Source organism: Protopterus annectens, chromosome 10.part0 (genome assembly GCF_019279795.1).
Source record: "Protopterus annectens isolate FY-2018-M chromosome 10.part0, PAN1.0, whole genome shotgun sequence".
Lineage (NCBI taxonomy): Eukaryota > Metazoa > Chordata > Ceratodontiformes > Protopteridae > Protopterus > Protopterus annectens.
In genome coordinates this window covers 793618683-793641423 of record NC_056744.1, presented here as the reverse complement: position 1 = coordinate 793641423, position 22741 = coordinate 793618683, and the positions used below count along the sequence as shown (strand labels likewise).

Below are 22741 nucleotides of genomic sequence, written 5' to 3'. Positions count from 1 at the left end.
TAAACACGGAAACGAACGTACTAAATAGCGAAATCGGAAATGTTGAATTGTCATAGTTGGCCCATCTGCAGTATAGCTCCGTAAGGTAAGCGTGCGATAGTTACGGACCTTAGGGTTAGGGTGTGGGTTAAGGTAAGTGCACAGATAGGTAATGTATGTAAGGTTTAGTGTAGGGCTTTACGTGTATGTGTGTGGAATATTTACTTTGTGTGGGTATAGTTCTGTAGGGTAAGTGTGCGGTAGTTACAGACCTTAGGGTTAGGGAGGGGTTAAGGGTAGTGCATAGATAGTTGTGTATGTGGGGTATAGTGTAGGGTTACAAGTGGGGTTTTGGTGCTTTAATTTAGGGTTAGTAGTAGGGTTTTGGTTAGTGTATGCATGTATTTTTTGTTGTTGTGTTTGTGTAGGTAGTATGTTATGGGCAGTGGGGTTGGCAGATTATTGCGGTTTTGATGTTTAAATCTCACGGTTTTGCATGTTTGACATTATCACATTTTGCTGTTTGTGTGTCAACGGATTCGTATTCGACAGATTCTGCTTTTGTTTAATTAAAGTAGACCTGCCTGCACAGGAGGTAAAACTTCATCCCTCCCCTCTTGTTGACATACCAGAGAACCATAGCATTGTCTGTAAACCATCTTAAAAACCCTGGGGACAGGAGAGGTTTGGAGATTTGTAGGGCAAAGATCAGGGCCCTCATCACCTTTATACTGATGTGATCCAAGCTCAGGGCCCTCATCTCCTTTATATTGATGTGATCCCTTTTCGGGGCTGCAGAGCAGACATCTCTGACCCTCCACAAGTCCAGAGCTGCTTCCCATCCCGTGTCTGACACATCCGTGTAGAGGTCCTGAGTGGGAGGAGGTGGTTGCAAGGGTAAGCCGGGATGCTTTGCCACCTGTTGGGCCCACCACTGTAATTTCTTTTTCAGGGAAGGCAGGAGTGGAGATAAACTCCAGAAGGTGGGAGTGTTGCACCCATACTGTTTTCAAAAACCACTGAAATTTCCTCATGTGCAATTTGGCTAAGGGCAGCATGGGAATTGTGGATGCCATGAACCCCCAGGAGGCGAAGAAACTCCCTGGCAGTCAGAAGTTGTGGGAGCAAGAGGTTCTGGAAGTAGGAGGTGAGGGTCAGGACCTTTTCTGGAGATAAAGAAGCCAATATCCTGTAGACCAGAAAGATGTGATCTTGGGAATGAACCAGAAAAGATTTCTGGTAACTGATTGTAAATCCTAGACTCTCTAGCAGTGACACTGTAAAGGAAAGGCTCTCCTGGAGGATGTGTGGAGACTGAGCCTGGAGAAGTTAGTCTAGGTATGGGAAAATCTGTATGTCCTGTAGCTTGCAAAAGGCTATGATAGGAGCTAGGCATTTTGTGAACACCCTCGGGGCTATAGACAAACCAAAGGGCAAGGCACAAAATTGAAAATGTGATGAAGCATTAGCAAAGTGAATAAATTTCCTGAACTGCAGATGAATTGGAATATAAAGATATGCAACCATCCTTGATGTCTAGTGACACCAAGAATGCCTGAAGAAGGATAAGAGGAAGAAGGGTAGGTAAGGTTAAAATGTGAGACATGGGGACTTTCAGATAGGGAAAGGTCTAGAGTGGGACTCCAAGGATCATGCTTCCTGGGTACCAGGAACATCCTGGAGTAGAACCCTTTTCCTACTTGGGAGAGAGGCACTACCTAAATAGTGCTCTGAGAAAAGAGGTTGAAAATGATTTGGGGAAAGAGTTCTAGTTGTTCTTCTGGAGTTTGTGAAATACCCCTGGAAAGGGGGAGAAGTCTTCCACACTATAAAATATCCTTGCAGGATGATGGAAAGGACCCAAGAGTCCCGAGTTATCTATTTCCAAGCAGGGAGTGAATGAGAGAGGTGAAGGGACAGAGGTGTAGATGGTTTGAAAGACAGGTAGTGACAGACTACCTGGCATAGCCTGAAAGGGCTGTTTCTGTGTGGGACTGGAGGAGGTAGATTGAAGAAAACTGTTTCTTGGAATCCATCTTACCTTTGGAAGATTGGGACCTTAGAGTTTCTAACAAAGGTGGTCTTGGTAGGGTAGTTTCTCTGGAACCTGGGCACCAGGGAAACAGAGATATGCTTCAGGTCTTGCAGCTCTTTGACATTCTCTTGAAGAAATTTAAAAAACTCTGCAGCCGAGGTACCAAACAAGGCCTTGTTGTCCAGGGGGCCATCCATGATTTTTGCCTTCGCTCATTCACTCCAATGGAGCTCAGGAAGTTTGCACTGTAACGTCCAATGGGCGGAGCCTAAGCCTTTTGACAGAATCAATGTATGTCCTCACATTTCAAACAAATGGCCATATCTCTGGAACCACAGGTACTATGAAAGAAGTATACATGTCAAACTCTTCAGCACAAGCTATTTTTAAGCAGGTAGTATTCTTTAGGTTCTAGATCTTAAACTGGATTTTAGAAGTCACAGTAAACACAGTAACTATTACATTTGTATTATTCTGTAAACAACTTACAATATCTCAGCAACCACTCAAGTTACACACATACTGTCAGCTACATTTTATTCATCTACCTGACAGCGTTCATATTAGGCGAAGGAGTTCTATGTGTACGTGGTTGTTGAGATATTTAGAAAAATGTGAACATTTTATATATATAAACTAATAACAGCTAATATCTATTTACCCGCACTAGACAGAGGTCAAATATTAATGCAGTTGAGTAGACCTGTATCACACATCAGTTGAGTCCAACTAGATCCACAAAAGCAGTATTTATTAAGCTCAAAAATGATCAGGCACTTTTTGTTAATCCACAATAGTTTAACTTCATCAGATACACACTTCCTTAGAAGCAATAGAGTTTAAATAACCCACTTGTCACACCACATGGTCTACAACCAAAGGTTGTTGGGTATGGCAGCTAACACTCCTAAAAGGAACCCTTCCCTCTGAAGCACAAAAGCTAATTTTGTAACACAAAACAAAATATCCAGTTTGATAAAAATGTGCCAATGTATGCATATAAATGCATACAAGTGAAAGAGCGAAAATGCCCTAGCAAGACACAGTATGGAGCATCCAGGTCATGACTTTCTATTCAGATTTGGACCAGTTTCTGATTGATGGGAGAGGGGGACCAGACTCGCTTAGTTTAGAAAGAAATGAACTGCTATGGCAGTTGAGATTAGATTCTTGCCATTACCCTGGAATCAATGAAATTAGTTCCATCGTGTGCATTTTAAAACTGAAAAGTTTGAACATATAAACAGTGGGTACTACTGTCAGTAACTTTGTGGGGCTGTTATAGTGGTACTGTCTTTGGTATTATTTAAAAGGCATTGAATCACACTAACAATTAGTTTTTTTAGACTTGGTTAAAATGTGTGTATCTGTAAACACTTGTTATATCAAATTTTAGTGCAACAGTAATATGGTTGCTTGTTTGTTTGAAAAACAGTACTTGTTTTAAGTATTTTATTGGTATTTTAAATATGCATTGTTTATTTCTGTATTTTTGAACTGCAGTGTGTTGCATTCAGTGAATCTTTCACTTGTATGCATTTATATGCATACACTGACACATTGTTATCAAACTGGATATTTTGTTTTGTGTTACAAAATTAGCCTTTGTGCTTCAGAGGGAAGGGTTCCTTTTAGGAGTGTTAGCTGCCACACCCAACAACATTTGGTTGTAGACCATGTGGTGTGACAAGTGGGTTATTTAAACTCTTGCTTCTAAGGAAGTGTGCATCTGATGAAGTTAAACTATTGTGGATTAACAAAAAGTGTCATATCATTTTTGAGCTTAATAAATACTGCTTTTGTGGATCTAGCTGGACTCAACTGGTGTGTGATACAGGTCTACTCAGGATTCTTTGGTGTGGATTAGCAGTTTTCATTTTCAGCAGTTTATTAATGCAGTTGAGCTTGCCATTGTATAAGCTTTAAAATGAAATATTGTAAAACCTTGTACATATCATTGTTTTGGAATTATTGATGCAAGTATCAACAAGCAATATTTGACACCTAGAGGCAGCAGTAGGAGTTAACTGCAGATGCACCTAGAGGCGTCACTTGGATGTAAAGAGTTAATGTCATCAGGCAAAGGTTGAAGCCTGAGCCAAGAATACCTCCTCGGGGCTGACTCAGATGCAGCCGATCTAGCTGATGACTCCACAGCATCATCACTACACGTAACAGAATTCCATGTAACCTGAACCGAGGAGTTAAGGATGGAGGAAAGCTTAGCCTTAGCGGGACAGTCAGGAAGCTCAGATAACAGTTTACCAACATCTGAAAGAAGAGCCAAAGAATACTTGGCCATATGGGTCTGATAGTTAATGTACCTGAAGGCCAGAGTAGCTGAAGTATAAACCTTTTTCCCCATTTTATCTATGACCATGCTCTCCTTATCTTGAGAATAGTTTCCCCAAATGAGATATCCTCCCCAGGGAATCAGTGCCATTAGATTCCTCTTCTAGGGAGGCATATCCCAAAGGGGATGAAATTTGGGTTTAGTAAGCCAAAGATTCTTCCCCTGAGGATTCCTCATCATCCTCAGATGAAAACTGCTTATCAGTCCTCTTTTGAGGGGTAGAGGAAGTAATGGAAGGATAAGGGGGAGAGAGAGAGAGAGAGAGAGCAGAGGACTGCCTGAAAGCCATAAAGGCATTGAACAGGGCTTGGGAGAAGGCCTGCCAATGCATAGGCTGTTCCTGAAGGACTGGACAGACATGTTTGGTCTTAATTTTTTTTTCTTTTTTGGAGCCTCCCTGTGATGGAAAGTGGATGGGCCAAACATCAGCCAATACTCCACAATGTCCGTAGGAACATCCTCTCACATGATGAGCTGGGTAATACAATGTGAGCCCTCAGTCACAGCGAGCCATTGTTCCCCCTCTATGTCTGAGTCGGACGCCTGCAATTCCCTTGAGAAAGTGCTGGTAGGATCCTTCATTGCCTCCACACTGGTACCTGTTAAAGTAGAATCTACAGACTCCAGAACAGTCTCTGGGCTAACATCGGGCTCAGGAGAGATGTCTGGAACAGAGGGAGCAGCGGGTAAATCAGGCCTAGGATTCTTGGCCTTCTTAGCTTGCAGCTCGGCTGAAGGTCCCGACATAGCTTCAATGTCATGCACGAGATCATTAAGATGCTGATTTTCAGGATATAAGTTGAGAGTAGCTTAGCGACTAAGAATGGTTTTGGGTACAAAGGCCTTAAGAATAGCATAGTTAGTGAAGTCATGATCTGGGCCTAGGCAAAACAAAGGTTGTGAAAGTCCTTACGTGGAATCTGCCTTCCACACTTGACACTTGCCCTTCCCAGCTGACATGTAATCCAAACAGTACACAGTAGCCAAATACTGCAAAGAAAAAACTCCAACAGGGTACTTATCTGAACCAAAGTTCGCAACTTGTCTGACAAACAATGACCAGAGCCGACGATCGGATAGGCAGTAGAAAAGTTCAGAGGTTTGGTAAGTGCCAACATCCATTTTACACTAGACATCACTTTATGACCGACATACGTTGGATAAAGTGCTCCGCACATACCTAACAATAGCAACAGACTTTTGTATACTGGCTGGACGTACGAGTCAGCCGGGGCAGACTCCCTCATGTTATGAGCACTTTAGCATATGAATAGAAAGACATGACAGCAATATCCATAAAGAATATTACATTCATAAAGTAGCAGAAAGCATTTCAAGAACTAAGCCAACACAGGAATGGAGAAAGAAGATTCTGCTGATAGGGATGACTGCAGTTAGCGGTACACAGAATAGGTAAGAGGGGGCTGGAATTCACTGGAGAAAACTGGCAAAGCAACCAAGGTACTGGGAGCAAATAACTTGACAGGGAAACTTAACAGAATACATTCAGAATGCATGCTAGAGACCACCTTCCCTTTCAAGGACTGACATCAGAGTGCAGGCAAAGAGAAAGGAATAGGGAGATCCTAAGTGAAAAACCAACATGGTTAGTGTTTTTAGTTGAATCTATAACAGAAGCTGCCATTAAAAAAGGGATAATTAGTTGGGCATATAAAATACTGCATAACTAAAGGAATCAGAGGAGGTTAGAAACGACTGGGAACAGAAATTGGATAAACAATTAAGAAACAATGGGAGGATACATGCATGGCTCCCAAATGTGCAACAAAGTCTACAAAATTTCAGATTTTTGCTTGGAAGTGTTGTTATAGTTATTTTTACACTCCAAGCAGACACAAATTTTTTTCTCAGGTAGATGGCAAATGTTGCAGGTGTGATGGGGTAGAAAAACATACTTGGGAAGATATTTTTCCAGAGTGCAGTATGTTGTCAAACTTTAAAAATTCCCTACAGACTACTCTGTCAAATACTGAGTGAGCGAACTGGTGCAATACCTTTTTTAGCTGTGATACAGGACCTGAATTGCCTTGACATAGTAAGGCCTTGAGTTTAATTTTGATGGCTATCAAAAAAGCAATTACTAGAAATTGGAAATCAAAGTCTAAACCAACTGTATTGGATGTAGTAAATATAATAACAGTGACAAAATAACTGGAAGTGGGATCTTTAGAAAAAGGTAGAAAAAATGGGAAATCTGGGAACAATGCATGCAGAAGAAGGTTTTGGAGGAATGAGTTTTAAAGAAGGCAGGAACTGAATGAGCTATACAATGTTTGATAGACAATGACTGCATAGAAGATTATATGTTATATACGTTTGGAAATGAAAGTGTCAATACGGTTTGTTTTCATTTACATAACTGTATGATTGCTCATGTCATAAGTAAATAATTCATTAAAGATGTTTTTTTTTGTTTAAAAAATGTACTGTTCCTTTTGGGAGGAGGGAAGCAAAGTAGGTCCTACTGGGTAGAGGTGGTGACACCTGTCCTGCCTTTCTAATGAGGGTCCAGTTTGTAGCTCTTGCAGAAGGTATGCACGTTTTGTCCATATGGCTGTATCATAAGTAATGAATTCAATGGGCCACTTTATGCTGGGGAAGGAAGGCTCTGATCACAGTGGTGCCCAGATATGCCCCCAGGAAAACTTCTTTCTATGAGGGGTTCAAGCAGAACTTTTTGAAGACTATGGACATCATTACTTGCTTTAGAATCCTGAAGTCCAGAGCGTGAAGGATGCTTTGCTGGGACTCTGCCAAGCAGTCATCCAGGTAGGGGGCAAATCTGTAGTTTTACAGGTTCAAAGATATACACCAGGCTAATGACCACTAGGTTCTTTTTAAAACTAGCCATGCATCCCAATTCAATAGCAAGTTCTCGTATTTGGTAGTGGAAGCAGGGGTGGCTGACTTCCCAAAGGATACTATTATGCATTTCTTGGCATTTTACTTTTAGACCATGGCTCTGACACAGTCTCTGCATCCAACCTTCTTGGAAAACATTACTGTCAGTGGGGGATTACATGACTGTTCCTAATGTGCAATCTGCAAAATTGGTCAGCCAGAGGCCCTTTAAATTCGTCTTAACTTCAGAAAAATAGATGCTAAAAAGAAGTGGCCCTATGACCAACCGCCAAGGGACTCGGTTGGTGACTGGCCTCTTTCTAGAGGTGGACTCTCCAGTTCTAACATCCTAAGTCCCATCTGTGAGCCAGCTAGTTATTCACCAGGTGACAAGTGTTTATACTCATCCTCTTGAGGTTTATCAACAATGCCAGAGTGGGGTATTGTGTCAAATGCCTTGGTCAAGGTAGGCAGTGTGAACAGTTTTTCCCTAGTTCATTGTTTTGGTGACCTTCTCAAAGAAGCCCACCAAAGTTGAGTAGGCATAACCTACCTTGACAAAACCAAACTGGGTAGGGGTCCAGTGTCTGGAGGTTTCCTATGCCATGCAATAAACAGTCACTGAAGCCAGACATTTTGTAAGTATTCAATGAAGGCAATGGACAAGCAAAAGGATAAAGATGTGAACTTTAAATTATCTTATCCTGATGAAAATCATTGTAAGTTTCTGTACTCTCTGGCAATGGTGATGTAGGGGTAAGCATCTTTAGACTTTGAAGGGTTAGTATTCTTAACTTTAGAACCCTGAACATTTTGATGAGATAAGATGTTTGGGATGGGTCTCCATGGACCCTCTTTCCTTGAGACTAGAAAGAGACCTGAGTAAAAGCCCTGCCCTTCCTTCTACAGGGTAAACCTTTCTACAGCCACTGACTAAATTACTTCTTGAATAATTGCACAAATAAGGGTTAGTTGGCCCTTGAGGACCAGTGGAATAGCCAGTCATTTGTGATACAATCCAGGATTGCAATCTCAAATCTTTCTGATGATATTTAACATCCACTTGTTTTGGGTAACTTCTGCCAATTTCTTGTACAAGACAGATGCCCTACAACTTTATTCTGAGGGGAGCAGACTGGGAAGAGGGTATTAAGTTTGGATTGCGCTTGGGGAGGAATGGAAGGAGGGGTGGGGGAGTGTGGCTATGTCCTTTCTGATCGTTCTGTGTATCTCAGCCCCGAGGATCCCCAGGCTTGTCCCTGGGTCTAACTTGCCATGCCTTCTTAAATTTCCTCTTATTCCTTTGCCAGGTCTAACACCAGCGTTTTAAGGTGATAAAACGATCTTTGCTGGAAAATTTCAGCTACATCTAGGACTTTAAGTCTGGGAAATGCAATTTACATAGTGAGTAGCCTTTACTTTTTTCTCCATTTTTTTGTATATTTCCTGAGCAAAGGAGCTCAAACAGAAGGTTTTTATTCAGTGAAGCATTATGGATTTCTTTTCTAAAATTGCTTGGCAGTGGCATGGTCTTCAGCAGGCATGGCTCTGTATTACAGAGCCTGTAGCTGCTGCTTTGCATGACACATCCAAAGAATTGTAATCATACTTCTTTGAGTGACAGACAAACTAGAAAAGGTCATACAGATTTCAGCATCTCTTGCTTCATATCACTGTCTTCAAACCCCTCTAACTTAGCTCGCATCTTCTCCAACAAGGACTGTTTGTAGTTAAATGTGGGACTGACCACTTAAGGCTCTGAAGGAAAGGGGAAAAAAGCAAAAAAGGTTATACCACTGAGAATTGACAATAGCACAGCGAAGCATATGCAACACTTAAAAGCTGCTAAATTAAAAAAAAATTGAGGGGGACAGACTAGACTATCCTAATGGAACAGCATACCCAAAACCACCAGACTCTCAAGTGTGGTGTAGGAAAAACCAAAATCAATATGGGCAGCAAATTACCCAACTAATCCGGATGAAGCATTTTTTGGACAAAATGACCATGACAATAGCCAGGCTTAAACTGGGGATGAGATCACTTTAGCTGACACATCCGAATTTCCACCTCTGAGACAATCTGAGAGAATTAAAAGAAATAACAATCATGAGAATTAAGGGAAAGAAATACAATCAAGTTCAACACAACCAAGGGAGCCACCAGGATTTTCATACACTCCCACTGAGGAACTAATGGCATTCACACAACTGATCCCAGCCTTCTTAACCCAACCAATCATGACAGAGTTATCTGAAACAGAGGAATTAAGTGGCACTTCTGCACTAAATAGACTAGTCCTGGAAACGACTGCTAGCAATAAATGTACCACTATGTGCAACCAGCGAGAGAATTTTAATATATATAACTTTTACAATACCCTAAGTGATGGCCAAATAGCACGATATCTCACGACCTGACTTTTTTGCCAACTTTGAACACTAATGTAGCTTCTGTCTTGTTGGACTTTAAAATGTACCTTAGGAAACTCAATTTTAAGTTATTATTTGATGATACTTCAACATCTAATAATGATTTCAGGATCTCCAGTACTTACAACCCACCCCTCCATCCGGTACTCCAACTTTATAAGACACAAGGAATATTTTAACGAATAATAGAAACAGAAATTTTAATTTAAATAAAGATGAAAGTCAAGCACTGAATTAAAATTATGAAGCCGGATTGGGGGGGGGTTCTTATGGATCTACAAGGAATATAATAAGAGTGTTTGGAATTTTGGAAATTGATATATATGAACTGGTATAAAAAAATAATTAAATGGGGCATATAGACATATTAATTTACAACTTAAAGATATGTTTACTGATCAACATATAGATCTGAACACATACAACTATCTTTACATGGCAGCCCCAGTTACATCTGTTATTTCCGGCATACCTAAGATCCATAAAAATGTGACTACTCCACCAATGCGTCCTATAGTGGACGAAAGAAATTCCATTACCACTGCATGTGCAAATTAAGAATTTACTAGAGAGTGAAAAACAAATATGCAAGGATTCTTGGAATTTCTTGGCGTTATCAATGAACTCTAATATAATCCTGAAATGTCCTTATGACTACACATGGTCAAGGACTAATATACAGTCATCCCCTAAACTATAGGTATTCAGTGGGTAACTGAATTTTTATTCAAGAAAGGATCTCAAGAGGATATAAACCTCTAGGAAGAACTTCTGGAGATCGTAATAAATACATTTTTTTTGTTTTTTGAAGGTAACTATCATCTACAAAAAAGAGATGTAACGATGGGTTCTTTGTGTGGGGCTATTTCTGCAACCATTGTTATGGCCCAATGGGAATGCAAGTTACAACTACTTTAATGAATCAGTTTGACATTATGTGCATTATCTTGATGATATTTTTATACTCTGGAAAGAACAGGAAGAAAATATAGGACCTTTTATACAATATATTAGCACAATCAACTTCTTGCCCTTTACACATGAATATGATTCTGAAAAAATGCATACCTGGATGTGCATTTAGAAAAGGATAGGGAAAACAGATGCATTTCACAGATTTTTAGGAAAGGTAGTTATTCTAACACATCCCCCTGCAGTGGTGGTGCTGCAGTAGCTTTGTCGCCTCAAAGAAAGACGTTGTCCTGTTCGATTCTCAGCTAAAGCGTCTTCTGTGTGGAGACATGCGTGAATGGGCGTACCTTCGTTGAAGGTTGTGCGTCAGAGCTGGCAACATGGTACGTAAAAATCTACTGCCAATCATTAGCGGACCGGAGTTCCGCTATGGCGACCCCTAACGAAAGATACAACAACAGTTATTCTAACACCTTCCACCATTTTATTAGTTCACACCCTTACCATCAGAAAAGATCTGTGGTTAAGGGATAATTGGTGAGGGCATCAAGAATGGTTTCCCTAAATATACACTTTGGAGAAGAATGTGACATATTAGTTTAAATGTTTAGATATGATACCCATTACCCCTTTTACAGGGATTGGTTGAGGAAGTACAAAATAAGACATCTCTGGGACATTTTAAACCTATCTTAAACGATAATAAATTAAATTGCAATACTACTAAATCAGCCCCTTGCGGGTAAAATGAATCACATAAGCTTGTTGATAGTAATTTCATGACTAATTCTGTTACTACCTTTAACATTAATCACAAAATTTTAAGATGGATTCTGAATAAGAATTGGGTTATGTGTGATGATGTCCACATAAGGGAGAAGGTAGGGGAAAACCTATGGTGGTATATTGCAGAGGTTCCAATTGTAAGAACATATTAGAACATCCTGGCGTTAGGAATAACCCCTTGATTCCATATATGATGAAATGCAGATTTTGCCATTATTATAAATCCCTGTTGAATACAAATTACAAGAAGATTTAATTGCAAAACAAAGGGAGTAGTGTACCCCGCTTTATGCCTTATTTTCCCATGTTTTTACGTGGACAAAACAGAACATAAATTAAGAGAAAGAATTAAAAAGAATAAATTAAAAAATGTCTTGATTAAGCATGTTCTGATACATCTTGGACACCACTTTAAATTTATGGTTATTGACAGGATTAAGAAAGATCTCAGAGGGGGACCCTGGACCCTCTATTTGGAGAATGAATTAATCTCTATAAATTTTTGTAACTGTTTACTAAAAGCAATGGCCAGATAAGCCTCTTGGCATTATGAATATAAAAATGAGATGAGTTATGTATTTTTCACACATTTTATACATATAAATATATACCTTGCATAAACACATTTTTATGTATTAAAACATTTTTATTTTTACTTTCATAATATTTTCTATAAGTTTTTTATATATTAGTTTTTTTAACAAATTTCTGGTTAGAAACAATGCATTTTATTCGTGTCTTCTGAGGGAGTTACTTTTACTGCATTACTGTGTTGTATCGGGAAGTTTATAAAATGACTCTTGTCACTTTAAGAAGATGAGACTGGGAGTAGATGCAGGCATTTACAAAGAATCGTGTTTTTTTGCAGTTTATTTAAACTGGGTTGATTTAATTGCATACCATGTGTTGAAGTTCAAGAATTGTTTGTGTGGACAAAAGTGCTCATCTCTGTGGTTTTAAAATAAAATTCATTACAGTTGTAATTGTTGTCACCAATTCTTCTTTGGTGGTATAACTTTTTTTGTTTTTACCAGTTTGTTTTTGTTCCGAATCCTATTTTTTCTCTGAAGGAAAGGGTAGCAGAGTATATACTTTTCCCTCCAAATCTGTAATGTACTCTGCTCTTATCACTGGAGTCAGAGACACCATGGATCCACCAAGTGGTTCCTGTGAAGATACTTAAGGGAAGCCTTGACCATGTGGAATTCTTCCTAGGATCAGGGGGAAGGGAGGCAAGCTTGCGAGATTCATTATTACACACAGCTTACAGGACATCTAGTACAGGAGGGACAGTTAGAGGTCTAAATTCAGTCAAACACCAGATAAGCTCCATACCTTTGCCAGGCTGCAGAATATTTATACATCTCCCACTGGAAGACCTCCTGCAGCCTGTGAAGGATGTCTCTAAAGGAAAGCCCTCTTATGGTGAAGCAGAAGACAGGGTGTGTTTGGGGTTAGAATCAAAGCTTTCAATAGATGAAAATTACACCATATATACTAGATCATCGGCTTATGAGTAGTGGGTATCACAGGATCTACCCTTCTCTTATCAGAAAGAGCCTGCGGACTCCTCAGGTATATCCAAGTCTTACCTCCTACTTTTCAAAAAAGATAAGTTACTCAGCTGTCTAAAGACTTAATAGAAGCCTGGGAAGTGTAGTGGGAAAAGGTACATGCCAGCCTATGCCAAGCTGTCAAGCTCTGGTTTGTGCTTCGGCTCTTTCTGCCTCATGAATTCAGCAGGTGCCATCCTGGATGCCTTAGGTCATGGACAGCGAATTGAAACAATGATGTGTTTACTGGAAGCACCCTTGCATACAAGAATAGTAAGGATCTGCCTCTTTTCTGAGATCACAATACACACCTCCAAAACCAAGGGACCTTCGGAGGAAGCACAAAATACAATGGCATGGACGCCTACATAGTGGTCACACCAGAGGCCACAGCAGACTATGTGGTCAGGCTGTGAAACTGCCTCATTAAATGCAGGGCCACCAGCTCCAGGAGCCCAGAGGAAACTCTTGAATCATCCCAGATTCTCATAGTTATCCAATGCTTCTCCCTCTTATCAATATGTTTAATAGGTGGGTGGCTCCCTGATGCTTTGGTTGATGCCACAGCAGCAGAGAACCTGGCTCACACCCCATTCTTTGGATCCAAACTCCTGAAGAGGCTGATGCCTTTTGAAGATTAACTTTAGGAGTGAAAGAAGCACAAAGCTCACAAAGTCCAGAACATGATATGGGCCAAGGCAGAACAGACACCCATGGAAATCCAAGTGGGAGATTTGCTTCCCCAAACACACCACAAATTTTAAACAAAACACTCCTCTGAAGTGGGTTCAGTATCAGGCATTAGCCAAACAATGAAGTAGGAATATAGATAAAAAAAATTTCCTATGGGGTACTTACCTGGCTAGTAGAAGTAGGATGATTAATAGAGTGGGTGTTGCAAGAAAGATGTGGTTATGCACACTGCATAGCAAAAAAGATATGAAGGTGACACTGGTCAATGCATACTTTATACCACCAATATACCTATGGCTCTTAATGTGAGGGCATCAGCCAAAGCTCTGGGGAGGGAGAAGCTCAGAAAATCAGGACAGCCAGGCTAAATTCATGCAGGACATCCTAAATGCAAGGAACGCAACAGTGAATACTATGCTCTATATCACGGAGGTATGTCAATATGGAATATGCGTTTGTTACAATACATACAAATTAGAGGTTATATTCAATGACCTACTAAGGGGTCTAAAACCTCTTTTGCTTTTGAACATGCACTTTTGCTAATTAACTGGGAAATTAAAAAAATATTTCTTTATTGTAACCAATACATGATGATCAAACAGCAGTTAATTCTTGACAAAAGTGTCTAGATCTGTATCACCTAAAGATCCAAAAAAAAAAAACTTTTTTTTGCACACTTTTTTTGTATTAAGTCTAAGACCATGATCAAAATACCAGTTGCTCACTCCTCCATCCAGCACTTCTTGTCAACTAAGATTCTATGGGGAATCAATAATAGTTTCATACAGTTAACTGGCTAATTAAAAAGACTTGTGAAGCATTAACTTTGCCACCTGTTCAAATGCCCAAATTAAAGCACTTTTTAATGAAATGTAAGATTTCTGCACAACTCGCCACTCCCTTCACTAGTCCAAATGACTTGTTCTCTTTTTAATGAAATAATAACTCACTGCTGGATAAGTTCAGTTCATAGGTAGGTACTAGGCTATCTGCCCAAAGGCATTTATAAGCCTAGCCAGAATGAGTTTGCTTTCACCGCCCCCTTAGATTAGTTCCCTGTGCCTCTGTCCAGTAGAGCCATTGAAGTGATCCCCGGGGTAAACTTTCTGTTTCCCATCCACTCATCAAGGTTTCTCTTGAAGAATGTTAGCGATGAGCTCTGCCTAATGTAGACTGGAATCTTGTTCCAAAGCATGGGAAGTCTCTGTGACAGGAATCTATCCCTCCAGCATATCCTATTTATTGTTGTGGTGAGGTTTAGATCCCTAGAACGTGTGGCTCGAGGGGATAAGCTATTCTTTACGTGGAGCATGTCCATCAGTTCTGGATTGGACATGGCCTTGTATGTCAGGCAGAGATCACCTCTGAGTAGGCAGTATGCAACCGAATACAGCTGGAGTTTCTTCAGTCGAGCCGCATAGGGCATCTGTTTGAGGCCAGTGATCCTCTTGGTGAGGTACTTCTCTGGTCTTTCCAGCTGTTGCAGGTGTCTTGTAAGATACATCCCAAATGTGGCGTTGTACTCTATGATGGGTCTGATGAGTGATGAGTAGAGGGGCACAATGACCTCTTTTGATCTGGATGTGAACCCTTTTGTGATAAGGTGGGCCACGTAGAAGGATTTTCTAACCACTTAGGCAATGTGATTATCAAAGGCGAGTTTACTATCTACTTGGGTCCCCAGATCGCTTATTACGTCTTCCATATTTAGAGGACTACCACATATGTGATAGCTTGTGGGTACTTTGTTTTTTTACAAAAGGGATGACTATGCACTTTTTGACATTTAGCTTGAGGCCATGATTTTGACACCAAGTATCCGTCTCAATGAGACCCTTCTGGAGGATGTCTGTGTCAGCCATAGTCCTCAATTATAGCCCCTAGTTTGCAGTTGTCTGCGAATTTGGCCAGCCACAGTCCTCCTGTGCCTGCCTGTACCTCTGAGAAGTATATGCCGAACAGGAGGGGTCCTAGGACTGAACCCTGGGGAATGCCACTTGTAACCGGTTTAGAGTCAGACCTAGCTCCCGCAACTCTTTACCATGTGGGTTCTGTCCGTGAGCCAGTTGGCAACCCATCTTGTGATGTAGGGGTTTATGTTCAGGCTGGCGAGCTTGTCTATAATACCAGAATGGGGAATGGTGTCAAAGGCCTTTGTGAAGTCTAGGTAGGCTGTGTGTACCACCTTTCCCTCGTCTATAGCCTTGGTAACAGTCTCAAAAAGTCCACCAGGTTTAGGAGGCATGATCTGCCCTTAAAGCCGAACTGGGTAGGGTCCAGTGTTTGGAGGTTCCCAATGTCTCTGTTAAGGAGTTCCATGATGATGCACTCCATAGCCTTGCAGATCAAACTAGTCAGGCTTGTAGGGCGATAGTTCCCGGGGTCTGTTTTGGCTCCAGCTTTGTGGAGCGGAATAACTGTTGCTGTGCACCACTCTATGGGTACGTAACCTGTGCAGAGGCTGAGTGTGAACAGTGTGTTTAGATGAGGGGTTAGTTCGTCTTTGAGCTCATGTAGGACACATCCTGTGACACCGTCCGGTCTCATTGATGCTGTGTTTTTGGCTTTGGAGAGGGCTGTTTTAACCTGAGTGTCTGTGATTTCAGGAGCTCTACATTCTTCTGGCATGGTTATGTGCCCTTTTGGGGGTGGGGGGGGTGAAGTTTGCGCTGAACCTGTCTGCCAGGATGCTGGCAATATCGGTCGGTTCAGTGTATTTTGTACCATTCTGCACTAACTCTGAGCAGATCTGAGCATTGCCACTTATATTCTTGACATAGCTAAAGAATGCCTTGTGGTCATCTTTGGAGTCCTTGGCAAGTTTTCTTTCGAAACTCGCCTTGGATGACTTTATGAGGGATCGTAGTTTCTTGCTGATACTGACCAGGGATGTCTTCCCTTCTTGGGATTTTACTCTTTTCTGTACTAGTTTCCTCCTTCTGTTGTATAGCTTGTTTATGGCAGGAGTCCACCAGACTGGCTTCCTTTTCTTGGATGTGTGAGTCTTGGTTTTGCTTGGGATAGCACGATCCATACATTCTTGTAGGTGCCCATAGAATGCATTAATAAAGGATTTTTCAGCTTGGACAATGTTATCCTTTAGCATGGGGGCTTTAAAACTTTCCACCTCTGTCTTAAGTAACGTGAAGTTTGCTTTTGAAAAGTTTTTCACTGTGGTTTCCTTGTCCAGGGGTGGGGGTGGAATGTAGATATCCAAGTGGTTTGTTTATGGTCAGATCTAACCAGCGAGGGGTTGACCTCCAGTGTGGAGCACCGGTTGCCCATGTTGGTGATTACCAGGTCCAATATGTTGTCACCTCTGGTGGGAGTGTTTACCAGTTGATCCAGGGCGTTTGAGTTTATAAATTCTAGGAAATGTTGGGCAAGGGAGTTAGTACTGGAGTAGTTTTCCCAATTAATGTTTGGGTAATTTAAATCACCCAATATTAGGGTGTTTGGTAGGACCTTTATATTTCCCAGTTTTTCTAGAAATGCAGAATGGGGGTCCTGGGACATGGTGGGTGATCTGTAGCAAGCTACAATTTGAATTGCAGTTTTGCCCATTGTTAGTTGCATGTGGATGATCTCTGAAGCATCGTGTTGTGCCACTAACCTAGAGGTATAGGTAGCCTTAATGAATACGGATACGCCCCCGCCTTTTGTATTTCGGTCCGGGTTCTGTGGCCGAAATGTATGGTATGAATTGTAGCGTGGTAGTGCTGGGGTGCTCTCTGGAGCCTTAAACCAGGTTTCTGTTACTGCACATATATCTCCATACTGAGGAGTGCCTCGAATGCGTGCATTCTGAGGTTTAGACTTCTGGCATTGAGTAGCATGTCCCTCAGTTTTTTGTTACTTGTGCTATTTATGGCGGTGGGTTTGTCTTTTGCACCTTGCCTAAAAAAGGCACTATGTGGGTGGCAACAGCCTTAGCCAGAATTCGAAAGCCTAAGGGTGACAGGTGCAAGCCGTCTCTAGTGAAGCAGCGTGGCTTGTCGAGCATGTCATCCCAGGCAGACAGACACTGGATCCCCTTTGAATGACACCAGAAACTTAGCCAATTGTTGAAATTGATCATTTTTTCTTTATACTGTGGTATCATTCTTGGTGAGGGCAGGATGCTACTCAGGGTCAGGGTCATACCGGCCTGGGCTACAAGATCAGAGAGCTCTTCCATGTCTCTTCATGTAGTCCAGGGAGGTACGGCTCAGGTCATTCACACCAACATGGACAATGACAGAGTCATACTTGTACTTGTTCTGGAGTGACCTGAGTGCTTGTGTTATGTGGCAGATCCTGGCACCAGACAAGCAGCTAACAGTAACCTTCTCCTTATTCAGCCTAGTGAGTGGGACATCAGTGTGCCGGACTATAAAGTCATCTATTACTAGTATGTTATTTTGCCTTAAGGGCTGTGATTGCATGGCACACTGGTTTTTGTGAAGTATGTGTTTCATGATTTGTGATGGGGGGTGGAGGTTGCTTGGATGTCTGCATTGGACATCTCTGTTGCTTTTGCAGATTTTTATTTAGAGCCCGAGTATGTTTTCATGTATTTATGTGTTTTTTTTTTTGCCGGTGCTGGTTTAATGGGTCTATGTGAGACTGATGGTGTGATGCAAGTATTTCCCTTCTCCTCCTGACTGTACAATCCAGCCTTGGGTTGAGAGAGCTTAGGCTCCTGTTTCGCTGTATAATTGCATCTCTCAAATGTATTAGTGTTTGGTGGTAGGAGGAGAGGGTTGTCTGTACACGACGTAGTTGTAACATTGCCTCAAAATGCCCAGATTCACCAGTTGGACTGGACAGTACGCCTGAAACTGCCCTTTGGACATGCCTGGATAGGTACAGTGAACTGCTTTACTGAATGGCTGGTAAGGCTGAATAGACAGCCTTGTCCTTCTGTACAGTATAGGAGGGTCTAGTGCTAGGGTTTATAAGTGCTTCCTATGAGTTTTGAGCAAGTGCCGGGCTGAGAAATTAATGGCTCGACTGCTTAAGTTGAAAGTTTGTCTAGTTCCAAGGGAAAAAATTGAAGAGGAGACTTTGTAGAGCCAGGAATAGTTATACCCTAGCTAACTGGCACTGCCTGGTGTGCAAAACCGGGCAAATGCTGTATTTTCATTAGGGAAATGGAAGAGATCGAAATTAGACCAAAATGTCCAATAAACTACTAATTTCTGGGCTGAAACAACTCCTCCAGGGACAGATAGGCTGCTCAAACTAGGAGGAGAGTAACTAAACCCACACAAGGCTGCTGTTTAATCTTAGCCTTACTACAGGATACGTACCCAAAGAATGGCGTAAGGCAACTGTGGTCCCACTCCACAAAGGTGGTGCTTCTACGGACCCTGGAAATTACCGCCCCATAAGCTTGACGAGCCTTGTCTGCAAAGCTATGGAGAGGATCATAATGGAACTCATAAATAAAGACATTGGGGACCTACAGACACTGGATCCTACCCAATTTGGCTTTGTCAAGGGCAGATCCTGCCTCTTGAACTTGGTCGACGTTTTCGAAACAGTCACTAAGGCCATTGATGAGGGTAAGGCAGTTCACACAGCCTACCTTGACCTAGCAAAAGCATTCGACACAATACCCCACTCGGGCATCATAGAAAAGCTCACCAGCTTAGATGTAAACCCATATGTCACAAGATGGGTTGCAAACTGGCTCAAGGACAGAGCACACAGGGTTAGAGTTGCTGGTGCCATGTCAGACTCTAAGCCGGTCACGAGCGGTGTCCCACAGGGCTCAGTCCTGGGCCCCCTCTTGTTAGGCATTTATTTTTCTGAAGTGCAGGCAAACATAGGGGGATTGTGGCTGACAAAATTTGCAGATGACTGCAAACTGGGCACCATAATTGACACTCCATCAGACACAGACATCCTCCAGAGAGGTCTCATAGAAATGGATAACTGGTGCCAGAGCCATGGCCTTAAGCTAAATGCCAAAAATGTATAGTCATACCCTTTGGGAAAAACAAGGTAACCCCTAATTACCACATAGGTGGTAATCCATTAAACACGGAAGAAGTTATCAGGGACCTGGGGACCCAAGTTGACAGTAACCTCTCTTTTGACACTCACATTGCCAAAGTGGTTAGGAAGACCTTCTACATTGCCCACCTGATCATGAAGGGATTCACATCCAGATCAGGAGAGGTCATTGTACCCCTGTACTCTTCACTTATCAGACCAATGATTGAGTACAACGCCCCACCACCTGCAGCAGTTGGAAAGACCCCAAAAGTTCCTCACCAAAAGGATAAAGGGGCTCAAACATATGTCATACGATGCCCGACTGAAGAAACTCCAGCTCTATTCAGTCGCATACCGTCTGCTCAGAGGTGATCTGTGCCTGACATACAAGGCCATGTCCAACCCGGAATTAATGGACATGCTCCACCTCAAAAAATCCAAATCCACCAGAGCCACGAGAGCAAGAGACTTAAACCTCAACACGGATATAAATAGGACGTGCTGGAGGGACAGATTCATCACCCAGAGACTCCCTACACTATGGAACAGAATCCCAGTCCATGTGAGGCAGAGCCCCTCACTGACTCTGTTCAAGAGAAATCTTGACGAGTGGATGGGAGATCGTAGGTTTACCCCGGGAATCATCTCTGAGTCACTGCTGGACAGAGGCACAGCAAACTAATGGGTATAGTATTCTCATCCTAAGGGGTGGTGAAAGCCACACACACTCTGGCTAGGCTTATAAATGCCCTAGGGCAGATAGCCTAGTATGAACCTATGAACCAAAGTTCCCCTCTCTCATAGGTGAACAGAAAAACTTCCTTCTATCCATGTAAGGTATGGGCAAACAGAGATTTATAACATAGCTCTGAATTCAGCACTTAACCTGAAAACTGGACTATACTAGCTTAGAAAGGCGGGAAATAAGTAAGTTTTTTTTTCAGAAAATAAAGTAGATACAATCAAAAAAACTCTTTCAATGCACAGAAAATTATACTTATTGTTATATATCTCAGATCAGAGTTGTAGTCAATGCCCCTATTAATAAAGTAGGAAGAAACACAAATACAGTAAAAGCAGATGAATAGAATGCAAAATTGTTTTTTACATATATAAAACAATAGAAAACGAATAACTGATTTAAACAAGTTACCCAATTAACCAGGAAAAAGCTCAAAACTGAGCCCTGCTCCAGCAGTCTTCAATCAGACAAGTTTTAACTACAGACTCCTGCTGCTAGGTTGCAGGAGAACCTTCTCCAAAAAAAAGATGGCCTAGGTCAGTGCTCAAGTTATACAAATGAAGCTAGATTCAGCAGGCCTGAATCTGGTCTATGCTGCAGCAACAAGGCACTCCAATTTCAAAAAGAAACAATTCAAATAAGCAGGCACAATAAGCCTGTGACCAGAAATTCCCAACTCAGAAGGGCAGAATCCAGCCTCCCACAAGAGTGCAGACCACACTTATTGGCCCAAAGCCCAAGTGCTTAAACCAGAACTAATACACTTTACTACATACACTAAGCCTTCAATCAGCAACTCACAACAAAGAAGGATGTAAGCTTCCTGTCCTGCCACAACAGTGCAGACCACAAATCTTCCTAATGTGAAACAACTGGTCTAAAGCCCAAGTGTGTAATCCAAAGGCTTAGAACAACAGTTACAATTTAATTGCTTACTAACAACCAGTAATAAATGCAGCAGAATAAATGCTATTAAGTATTTTTAAGAACAGGCAGCAAGAGCAAAATAAGTAATAAAGTAGGAAGAAACACAAACACAATAAGCAGATGGATAAAGTGCAAAAAGTTTTTTTTCTCTCACAGGTCAAACATACAGTAGGGGTGGGCAATTGCAAAGCCGCCAAGTATAAAAAGAAAACACCAATAGGGAGAGCAGGGTGGGGGAAAATCAACTCAGAAAAATAACATTTTCAACACAGATCAGAAGCCAGCAAATATTATAGATCTAAATCAATCAAGCAAAAGCAATTAGGATACTGTAGAACTTTGGAAAGAAGTGCCAAAAATATACTTATCAATTTATATTTTGAGCTGTTTCAGTAGCACTCTCAATCAGAACTCAGTTAGATTCAAGCAATGAATGCAGAGGTAACAAACAGGGAATCTTAGTTATACTAGCAAGCCTTGAAACAATCAGATAAAACACACAAGTTGTTTGGCCAGTATTTAACACAGCAGGATTAAAGGTGGGGGAAAATAGCACTTTCCACTCAGAAAAATAACACTTTCAACACAGATCAAAAGCCAGCAAATATTATAGATCTAAATCAATCAAGCAAAAGCAAAAAGAATACTGTAGAACTTTGGAAAGGTGCCAAAAATATACTTATCAATTTATATTTTGAGTTGTTTCAGTAGCACTCTCAGTCAGAACTCAATTAGATTCAAGCAATGAATGCAGAGGTAACAAACAGTTACTGTAATTCTTTAATAGCATACTAAGGCTTTTTTGATACAGTATTTTACTTAGTGATATGAAAAAAATCTTCAAAAGATATTTTTCCATCTAAAATATCAAGACAATTTGACATTTGTCACATATTTTGCAGGACACATCTTTACAAATCTGGGTTCTTCTTTAAAAGTAGATGCAGTAACTTCACCATAACATGGGTAAAATACTGGCTAAATAGTAGAACCCAGAGGGGTAGGTTAAACTGAGTTCATTTAGATAAAAAAAGATATGTTAACAGTAGAGTACCAGAGGAGTCCGTAATTAATCATTCCTTTTCAGTATCTGTGTAAATGTGGTACTGATAAAGGTCTGTGGGGAAAAGTTTGTACTTACGTTGATAAGATACACAAATTATGTTACAATCTTGATGTACTAGAAGGTGTAGAAAGAGTGGAAAAAGGTCTTACGATTAATATAGTTTTAAAACACGTCTGCTTAAATTCGGTACTAAGCACCCTCATGAAGCAATATCAGAAATATTTACAGCATGAAAGCAAACAGTAGCAGCAACAGTAAAAAGTACATAAGGGTGATGTTTTAACTGACCCTAGATAATGTCATCCTGTTAGCCTTACTAGTGTTTGCTTGTACAGAGCAGATCTTAGTGTTGCTAGCAGTGAAACTGGTAATATGCAAGTACAGTTCTAGTCAGTTTAGTTTTGTGAGGTGTAGGT

The 22741-nt window shown here is 41.2% G+C and overlaps 1 protein-coding gene across 4 annotated transcripts in view; it reads right to left on the bottom strand.

The window, feature by feature from the left end:
- The window catches only part of AGL (amylo-alpha-1, 6-glucosidase, 4-alpha-glucanotransferase), a 1248201-nt gene that overhangs the window by 818952 nt on the left and 406508 nt on the right, over positions 1 to 22741 (bottom strand). The window lies entirely within an intron of this gene.